At 48.9% G+C, this 10,322-nt stretch overlaps 1 non-coding gene across 1 annotated transcript; it reads left to right on the top strand.

Annotated features, from left to right (window-relative positions):
* The first annotated feature begins 9,568 nt into the window (after nt 1-9,568).
* On the top strand, nt 9,569-9,684 carry LOC133761242 (U5 spliceosomal RNA). The gene has a single exon (XR_009866040.1). It is a non-coding gene; the product is annotated as a U5 spliceosomal RNA (small nuclear RNA).
* Nucleotides 9,685-10,322: the final 638 nt, after the last annotated feature.

Here is a 10,322-nt window from a genome sequence, read left to right as displayed (position 1 = left end):
AAGTGAATTTCAAGGTTAACATTCACAGTGAAAGTAAGTTTGAAACAACCGATCTGGTTTTTGTTCTGATTCTGCTCTCCTCAGCCTTCTCTGAGTGTAGAAACCAACCTCCCAGGGCGAGCATTTGGTCTGACAAGCCCCTGGGTGGAACCTCTGCATCCCATTACTGAGTGCCAGGGTTCAAATCCCAGCTCTGCTCCTGCTTCCAGCTGCCTGCTAATGCACACCCTATTGGCAGCAGGTGATGGCTCAGTTAGTTAGGTCCTGGTCACCTATGTGGAAGAACTGGATGGAGTTTCCTGCTCCTTGGCTTTGGCCTGGCCCAGTACTAGCTCTCGCTGGCATTTGGAGAGGGAACCTGCAGATGGGAGCTCTCTTTCTGTCTCTGTTTGCCTCAAAGAAGAAAGAAAACCAGTCTCCTCTGCTTAGCTCAGTGCAACAACTCATTCTGTTTTATGGAAATAAAGTGTTGCCTGGTTCTAGAATCACAAGTAAAAGACAATTGAGGTCTTTTTATATTAAAAAGATGTATTTAATTTATTTGAAAGGCAGTTACAGAGAGAGAGGGAAAGGCAGAGAGCGATATCTTCCATTCGCTGGTTCACTCCCCAAATGGCCCTAATGACCAGAGCTGGGCTGATCTGAAGCCAGGAGCTTCCTCCAGGTCTCCCATGTGAGTGGCAGGGGCTCAAGCTCTTCTGCTGCTTCCCCCAGACACATTAGCAGGAAGCTGGATCAGAAGTGGAGCAGCCAGGGCTCGAACCAATGCCTTTAGGGGATGCTGGTGCCGCAAGCAATGGCTTAACCTTCTGTACCTTAATATTAGCCCTTCAATTGAGAGCTTTAAATTCCTTGTAATTTTGTCTGCTGACACAAATAAATTACAAATTGTGGTCAGCAGTCTGTGGAAACTGAGAGCTAGAATAATGAGAAAAATGGTGGAACCAACTTTAGATCAAATGTCAGGCGAAAAAATATTTGAACTGATATTTCACCTAGGTCTAGAGAACAGAAAAGGAGCCAGTCACGCCAAGATGGAGAGCAAGGAGGTGGTGGCTTTCCGGAAGACGAACAGTACAAGGGAACTTCAAGTAGCTCCTGGAGCAGTTGGTGTGGCGGCACAGTAGTGAAGCTGCCTCTTGGTTCTCTTGCATTCCGCTGCTCCCTGCAGATTCAGTTCTGCTGATGTGCACTCTGGGAGCAGCAGGTGGTGGCTCAAGTCCTGGGATCTCTGCCACCCACATGGGAGCCCTGGGTTGGGTATCAGACTCCTTGCTTTGGCCTGGTCCAGCCCCGGCTGTTGGGGCATTTAGGTCAGAAGTGAACCAGGAGATGGAAGATCTCTCCATCACTGTCACTCTGCCTTTCAAATAAATAAATTAAACCTTGGGGCCGGCGCTGTGGTGCAGCAAGTTAACGCCCTGGCCTGAAGCGCTGGCATCCCATATGGGCACTGCTTCTAGTCCCAGCTGCTTCTCTTCTGGTCCAGCTCTCTGCTATGGCCTGGGAAAGCAGCGCAAGATGGCCCAAGTCGTTGGGCCCCTACACCTGTGTGGGAGACCCAGAAGAAGCTCCTGGCTCCTGGTTTCAGATTGGTGCAGCTCCAGCCGTTGCGGCCAATTGGGGAGTGAACCAGCGGATGGAAACTCTCTCTCACCCTGCCTCTCTTTTCTCTGTGTAACTCTGACTTTCAAATAAATAAATAAATCTTTTTTAAAAAAAGCTTTAAAAAATAAAATAAATAAACCTTTTTAAAAAGACGTACAGTGACTATGTTAGATTAAAAGAGTTAACAACCAAATGCAGAAGGTGAATCTTGTATGGATCATAGTTTTTAAAAATTAGAGAAAAATTTGTATAAACTTTAAAATTATTTTATTTATTTGAAAGGCAGGGGGACAGGGACTGGCGTTGTGGTGGAGCAGGTTAAGCCACCACTTGCTATGCCAACATCCCATATCAGAGCACTGGTTCTAGTTGTGGCTGCTCTGCTTTTTTTTTTTTTTTTTTTTTTTTTGACAGGCAGAGTGGACAGTGAGAGAGAGAGACAGAGAGAAAGGTCTTCCTTTGCCGTTGGTTCGCCCTCCAATGGCTGCCGCAGCCGGCGCGCTGCGGCCAGCACACCGCGCTGATCCGAAGCCAGGAGCCAGGTGCTTCTCCTGGTCTCCCATGGGGTGCAGGACCCAAGCACTTGGGCCATCCTCCACTGCACTCCCGGGCCACAGCAGAGAGCTGGCCTGGAAGAGGGGCAACCGGGACAGAATCCGGCGCCCCGACCGGGACTAGAACCCGGTGTGCCGGTGCCGCAAGGCGGAGGATTAGCCTGTTGAGCCACGGCGCCGGCTTTTTTTTTTTTTTTTTTTAAGATTATTTATTTGACAGTCAGAGTTACACAGAGAGGAGAGGCAGAGAGAGAGAGAGAGAGAGAGAGAGAGAGTGAGGTCTTCTATCCAATGGTTCACTCCCCAATTGGCCACAACAGCCGGAACTGTGCTGATCTGAAGCCAGGAGCCAGGAGCTTCTTCTGGGTCTCAAGTCCATCTTCTACTGCTTTCCCAGGCCATAGAGGAGAGCTGGATTGGAAGTGGAGCAGCTGGGTCTCGAACTGGCGCCCATATGGGATGCCGGCGCTTCAGGCCAGGGCGTTAACCTGCTGCACCACAGCACCGGCCCCCCAATTTTATTATTTTTTAAAAATCGTGTTTTAGGCTGGCGCCGTGGCTTAACAGGCTAATCCTCTGCCTTGCGGCACCGGCACACCAGGTTCTAGTCCCGGTTGGGGCGCTGGATTCTGTCCCGGTTGCCCCTCTTCCAGGCCAGCTCTCTGCTATGGCCCGGGAAGGCAGTGGAGGATGGCCCAAGTGTTTGGGCCCTGCACCCGCATGGGAGACCAGGAGAAGCACCTGGCTCCTGGCTTCGGATCAGCGAGATGCGCTGGCCGCAGTGGCCATTGGAGGGTGAACCAACGGCAAAAAGGAAGACCTTTCTCTCTGTCTCTCTCTCTCTCTCACTATCCACTCTGCCTGTCCAAAAAAAAAAAAAAAAAAAACAACGTGTTTTAAAGTTTTTATTTGGCCGGTGCCACAGCTCACTTGGCTAATCCTTTGCCTGTGGTGCCAGCACCCTGGATTCTAGTTCCGGTTGGGGCGCTGGATTCTGTCCTGGTTGCTCCTCTTCCAGTCCAGCTCTCTGCTATGGCCCAGGAATGCAGTGGAGGATGGCCCAAGTGCTTGGGCCCTGTACCCACATGGGAGACCAGGAGAAGCACCTGGCTCCTGCCTTCGGATCAGCGCAGGACGTCGGCTATAGCAGCCATTTGGGGGGTGAACCAATGGAAAAAGGAAGACCTTTCTCTCTGTCACTCTCTCACTGTCCACTCTACCTGTCAAAAAAAATTTTTTTTTAATTTATTTGAAAGGCACAGAGTCAGAGAGAGAGAGAGAGAGAGATCCTTCTTCTGCAGTTCACTTCCCAAATGCCTACAGCAACCACAGCTGGACTAGGCCAAAGCCAGGAGCCCAGAACTCAATTCAGGTCTTCTACATGGGTACCAGGGACTCAAGTCCCAGCTCACCTACTTCCAATCCAGCTTCCTATTTAATGTACACCCTGGGAGGCAGCAGATGAAGGCTCAAATACTTAGATCCTAGCTACCCACATGGGAGATACAGATTGAGTTCTGGACTCTGGGCTTCAGCCTGGTCCAGCCATAGCTGTTGTAGGTATTTGGGGAGTGAACCAGCAGATGGAAAATGTCCATCTGTCTTTCTGCTTTTCAAATAAGATGAAAATAAATACAAATTTTTAAAAATAAGTGTAATAAATATATTCAAAAATAAGAAGGGATGCCATTAACGTAAGGCAGGAACAAACAAGAAGAATCCATTGGAAATGCTGGGTTTGAAAAATTTAATAGCTGAAATCTATATATAGATTGAATAGCAGGATGATTGCAGTCAAAATGAAATCATGGAATAATAAGATCAGGGTGAGCATTCACTCAAAAGGTATCAGCAAGGGATAAAGAAAACAAGGAAGCTTGAACACAAATGAACCCATTGTTTATGGCTACACTGTTAATGGCTAATCCAGCAACCATCCCTTCCCACTTCCATCTTCCTTCTTCCTCTCTACAGTAAAGATCCAAAAGCTTTATACTTGCTTTCCCAGACTCCCATGCAATTAGAGCTGGCCATGTGACATTGTTCTGGCCAATGAAATGCAAGCAGGAGTGTTCTGGGGGTGGGGCTTATGGGCAACCTGTTGTTTCCCCTTTCTTTCTCTTTCTCCCTCCTTCTCTCTCTCTCTCTCTTTCTTTACAGAAGGAGAGGCAGAGGTGGGGAGGGAGAGATTTTCCATCTGCTGGTTCACTCCCCAAATGGCCACAATGACCAGGGCTGGGCCAGGCTGAAGCCAGGAGCCAGGAACTTCATCCAGGTCTCCCACATGAGTGTACAGGCCCAAGGACTTGGGCCATCTTCCACTGCTTTCCCAGGCCATAGCAGAGAGCTGGATTGGAAGTGGAGCAGCTGAGACTCAAACCAGTGCCCACATGGGATCCAGCACTGCAGGTGGCAGCTTTACGCACTACACCATAATGCTGGCCCTGGTATGTTGTTTCCTAATAAAAGAGTGATGAAGAGGATGCTTCACCTATGTCTTGCCTTGGACATGGATATTTTTTCTGGAGTGGCGACAGCCACTGAGTTAGGTATTAATCATCACTTGAGACAGTCAAGTAAAACAGCAGGACGACTCCAAGAGCATTCCTGATAACCGAGCAATTGAACCAATTCTAGCAGCCACTTACATCCATATTCCTTTTTGAAAAGAATTCCTACAACTATACTTTTTGTTGTGTGAATATAAAACAAAACCCACCTTTTTTACCTTTATTAATTTTTCAGATATCTATTTATTTATTTTAAAGGCAAAGCAACCAAGAGGGAGGGAGACACACACACACACACACACACAGAGAGAGAGAGAGAGCGTGAGAATCTTCCATCTACCTGTTCACACCCCAGATGTTTGTAACAGAGAGGGCGGCACAAGGAGCCGGGAGCCTGGAACTCAGCCCAGGTCTCCCATGTGCATAGCAGGGTCCCATGTACTTAAGGCATTATCAGCTGCCTTCCAGGTGTGTGTTAGCAGTAAACTGGAATTGGAAGCAGAGTTAGGACTTGAACCAAGCACTGATATGGGACCCTAGGGGGGGGGGGACTTTGAAGTTGTCATCTGTCTGTCCATAATACAAGTGGATATAAAAGAGACCCAAATAAAATTGTGAACTATGGGCTGGTACAGCTGTGAATTAAACATCAGTTCTTTCAAAAGAGGCTATCTGGAAGAGATCTTGACTCAAGCTTTAGAACTAAGGTCATCTTAATGGGCAGTGAATAGAATCATAAGCATGTGAAATTCCTTAAATAAAAATCTACTTGGTGCTGGCACTGTGGCCTAGTGGGCAAAGCTGCTGCCCACAGTGCCTGCATCCCGGATGGGCTCCAGTTCTTTCCCCGGCTGCTCCACTTCCAATCCAGTGCCCTGCTAATGTGCCTGGGAAAGCAGCAGAAGAAGGCCCAAGTGCTTGGGTCCCTGCCATCCATGTGGGAGACCTGGAAGAAGCTCCTAGTTCCTGGCTTCAGATCAGTTTAGCTCCGGCTGTTGTGGCCATCTGGGGAGTGAACAAGCAGATGGAAGACCTTTGCCTCTCCCTCTCTGTCACTCTACCTCTTAAGTAAATAAATAAAATCTTAAAAAAAAAAAAATAAAAGAAAGGCTGAGTGACAGAGAGAGGAAGAGAAAGAGAGCATGCATGAGGGCTTCTATCTGCTGGCTCACTCCTACGTGGCTACAACAGCTGGGGCTGGGCCAGACCAAAGCCAGGAGGCTGGAACTCCATCTGGGTCTCTCACATGGGTACAGGAGCCTAAGCATTTGGCCCATTGCCTTCCCGGGCACATTAGCAGGGAGCTGGATGGGAAGCAGAGCAGCTGGGACATGAACCAGCACCCATTTGGGATGCTGGTATTGTGGGCAGCACTTAACCCACTGTGCCACAGCGCCAGCTCCTAAAAAAAAAAAGTTATGTTAATGATATTGTATCATAGGTCTCCTTTAGATCTCTAAATATATGTTTCTGATGTTCTGATGCAGTGTGGCATCTGGTACATGATTCCAACATTATTTTACCTGCTGCTCCCCCAGCAACCTCAGACACATAGGTTGTGTCCACTTCAGCAGTCACAAAGTGTGCTGCGAACAATGCCCAGCAAAATCAAATAGGCCCCCACCTCCCCTCAGACAGAAAGACAACCTAATTTGGAGTTCAACTGTAAAGACCTTGGAAGCTTTTCACTTAGCATCCTTCCACCTTGTGAAGACTCAAGAAGTCTGCAACTTCTCAGTTGAAGTCTCAGCCGTGCCAGACCCCTCATCTGGAATTTCCGGCCTCCAGAACTGAGAAAACTTCTGGCTTTTTTTTTTTTTTTAACTGCTTTATCGAAATGTAATGGAAAATCAAAGTATACCTGCTTGATAAGTTTTTCCCCCTCATTTTTTAAAACCCAAACTCCTTTTATACTTGCCACCCTCCCAACCTCTGGTAGTCACTCCAGGGAGCCGGATCAGAAGTGGAGTGGCCGGAACCAGCGCTCAGATACCGGGTCCTGGCATAGCAAGCAGTGGGTTAACCGCTGCACAGCAGCCCTCCCTGTGAAGTTGTTGTTTAAACAAAGAAGTTTCCGTCTGGTTTTTATCTGTGAAGTTTTATCTGCGCTGTGGTTAAGGGGGATGAAGTAGGGGAGATGTGGGTCTAGAGGGTCCCTTCCTTCTCTCCTTCCTCGCTCTTCAGCAGGGGACAAGCTCTGGTGGAGGGGTCCGCCCTGGGAGGGCCGAGGGCGGAAGGGCAAGGTGCTGGAGGATGAGGTCATGCCTGGGGCCGTTTGTGTGAGAACAGCAGGCATGCAGTCAGTGCCCGCAGTGGGGGACAGGGCCTGTGATCACAACAGGCCGGAGACCAGGCTCGTCAGAGGTTTGTGCACTTGTCTGACTTTGCTGGAGCCCAGCTGGCTCAGGGCAGAGGGCTGGGGCTCTGCCAGGTAAGGAGGCCGCAGGACAGAGAGGCAGGAGCAGGGAGACCTGCCGGGAGGTAGGATGGAGGCCCAGCTCTGAGCGGGGTGGTCACCCCCACCTTCCCCTTCTCCCATCGGGCCCCCACCCCGCCCTGCCTGAAGTGGCCCCAACCCCGCCATTTCCCAGTCCTCCACGGTTTGTCATCCCTCAGTCTTCACTCCCTCTCCTGAACGCGCTCCTGATAGTAACGAAAGGAAAAGTGAAAAAAGGCTGCCTCTGATCCGACCCCATTCCGGCGGGGCTCTCTTGAATTCTTCAGAGCCAGTCTCGGAGAGCGCTGCCTCCGCTCTCCGCCTGAACACCTGCCTCCCAAGCTCCCGCGGAAGGAGTTCTGGCTGTGTTAAATCCAGCGAGGTCCCCTGATCGTCCATTGGACAGCTGAGCACTCCTTTCTTGACAATGCTCTTCGGCCCTTGGTATCTGGGCAGTGCACACTCCCTGTGTTGTCCTGCCGCAGGCCTCTGTCCTGTGGCTGCTCTCCAGGGACCTGTCCCGGGCCTCTTGTCCTCAGGCAATCCACGCCATCCCCTGGGCCAGCTGCCCTTTGTTTCGTTCTGACTTTGCTCTAAGTTATCGCAACCTTTAAATAATCTATTTATTTTTACTTGAAAGGCAGAGTGATACACATACATACACGGGGAGGGGGGGGGGATGTTCTATCTGCTGGTTCATTCCTCAAAGACCCCACAACAGCCGAGGTTGTGTCACGTAGAAGCCAGGAGCCAGGAACTCCATTCCAAACACTTGAGCCGTCCTCCACTGCTTTCCCAGGTGCATCAGCCGGGAGCTGGGTGGGACATGAACATGTGCCCATATGGGACACTGGCATCACAGGTGGTGGCTTCGCCTGCTACATCATCATGTCGCCCCCCGGCCTCCCCTAGTTGCATTTCTAAGAAACACTCAGGTCTATTAAGTATATTTGCTAGGACTACTTTAACAAAGACCTCCAGACTGGATTGCTTATCAGAAATTGTCCCACAGTTCTGGAGTCCTTCTGTGGAATGACTTCTTTCCAAATAAAGGCACTTTCTGAGGTACGGGGGGTTGGGACTTCAACATGTGAGTCTTTTTCCAGGTGTGGGAGATACAGTTCACTTCCAGGTGGTGATAACATTGCTTTAAAAATCTGATCATAGTATTCCTTAAAGTTTTTCAATGGCTTTTTCACTCTCACACCCAAATTCCCTCAAGGTAAACTCAAGTTCTTAGCGTGGCATGGAAGGCCCATCAAGAGGTGCTCTTGCCCTGGGACTCACATTGCTCCCCCTAGAAGGCCCTCTCCCCTCGACTTTTTGGGATCCTTTAACAGCTGTCCCCTGTGCCACTGAACATTCTCTCGCCCATGCTCATCACGCATGTCCTGTCCCCTAGGGCCTAGCACAGCTAAGTGTTCAAGGAAAGTGTACTGAAGGAGTGTAATGAGGCAATCATTTTTAATCCGTTTTTTCTTCTTAATTTTTTTTAAAGATTTATTTATTTATTTATTTATTTGAAAGTCAGAATTACACAGAAAGGAGAGGCAGAGAGAGAGAGGTCTTCCATTTGCTGGTTCACTCCCCAATTGGCTGCAACTGCTGGAGCTGCGCTGATCCAGAGCCAGGAGCCAGGAGCTTCTTCCAAGTCTCCCACATGGGTGCAGGGGCCCAACGACTTGGGCCATCTTCTACTGCTTTCCCAGGCCATAGCAGAGAGCTGGATCAGAAGAGGAGCAGTCAGGTCTCGAACCGGTGGCCATATGGGATGCCGGCACTGCAGGCCAGGGCGTTAACTAGCTGTGCCGCAGTGCCGGCTCCTCTTCCTAATTTTAATTTTACTTTAAAGGCAGAAAGAGTGGGATCTTCCACCCCTGGAAGTTGAGCCTAGGCAGAAGCTGAGAGCCAGGACAGGAACTCCATCCGGAGTTCTCAACGGGGTGGCAGGGACCCAAGAACTTGAGTCATCACTGTGGAATCAGAGGCCGAGCCGGGCTTGCTAAACGTCCTCCTAACCGCTGCCCAAACGCCCGTCCCCCCTTTCCGTTTTTTAATTCAAAACAATTTTTTTTTTAAACTCGGGATGCCAATTATAAAAGTTTCTAGTTGGACCGGGTCTGCAGTCCCGTATATCTGGCGTCCGCTCTGCCCCCTAGTGGTGGCCCTACGCCGGCCCAACCGGAAAACACAAGAACTGTTTAAGGTGTTTCCGGAAACCAGAAGTCGACGACGCAGCGTCATTTACATACCCACAACACACTGCGCATAGACCCTTCCCTACGTTAAAATGGACGGATTATGCTGTTTCTTTCTACTTTTTCCTCCCCACTAAAAGTGACGTTGTTTTATACGACTGTGAAAGAGGAAAGCAGAATCACCAGTCTTTTAGGTAAATAGTTACCACTGCTGACCTAGGAGTTATAGTTACCCGAGGACTGTGTGGCTAAGTCCTCAGCATACTCTGGTTTCTCTTCAGATCGTATAAATCTTTCGCCTTTTACTAAAGATTTCCGTGGAGAGGAACAATTCTGAGTCTTAACCCAATTTTTTGAGGCCTTGCACTAGCAAGGCTGTTAATGGTTGTATAAAAAAAGACTAAAAAGACAATCTATAACTGTGTAGAGTCCTTCTTCCCTTATCTTTGGCCTTATTAAAACAATAGCCAAGAATGAGTTGGTAATTAGAGTGAGGTGATCTGTCACTGTGCCTCCAAAGGACTTAATTTATAAGTTCCATTTTTCCCACGAACTTTCTGAGTAGGTTAATTGAGGGCATTTTAGTGTTGTGCATTATTTTAGATATTAATGAATTAATAATTACATTAACTTTATTGTTCCTGCTATAATGAATGACCACAAACTTCATGGCGTAACACAAATCTATTCTCCCAAATTCCGGTGGTCAGAAGTCTAAATTAAGGTGTTGGCAGGACTGTGTTCCTTCAGAGCAGGATGCTTCCTGCCTTTCTCAGCTTCTAGTAGCTACCTGCTTTCCTTGGCTTGTGACCTCTTCACCCATCACTCTGACCTCTTGTTTCTGTTAGGTCATCCAGGACTAACTCTGGGTCCTCCTGCTCTCCTGAGGGCTGTGTGACTGCCTGGTTCCCACCCAGGTCATTCAGGATAATCTCCCCATTATGGGATCCTTAATCATATCAGCAACATTATGATATGTGGGGCAACCTATTCGTAGGTTCCAGGGGTTGGGATG

The sequence above is a fragment of the Lepus europaeus genome, chromosome 5, assembly GCF_033115175.1.
Source record: "Lepus europaeus isolate LE1 chromosome 5, mLepTim1.pri, whole genome shotgun sequence".
Classification (NCBI taxonomy): domain Eukaryota; kingdom Metazoa; phylum Chordata; class Mammalia; order Lagomorpha; family Leporidae; genus Lepus; species Lepus europaeus.
Note: the sequence above shows the minus strand (reverse complement) of the source record. Positions and strands in the feature narration are given on the sequence as shown.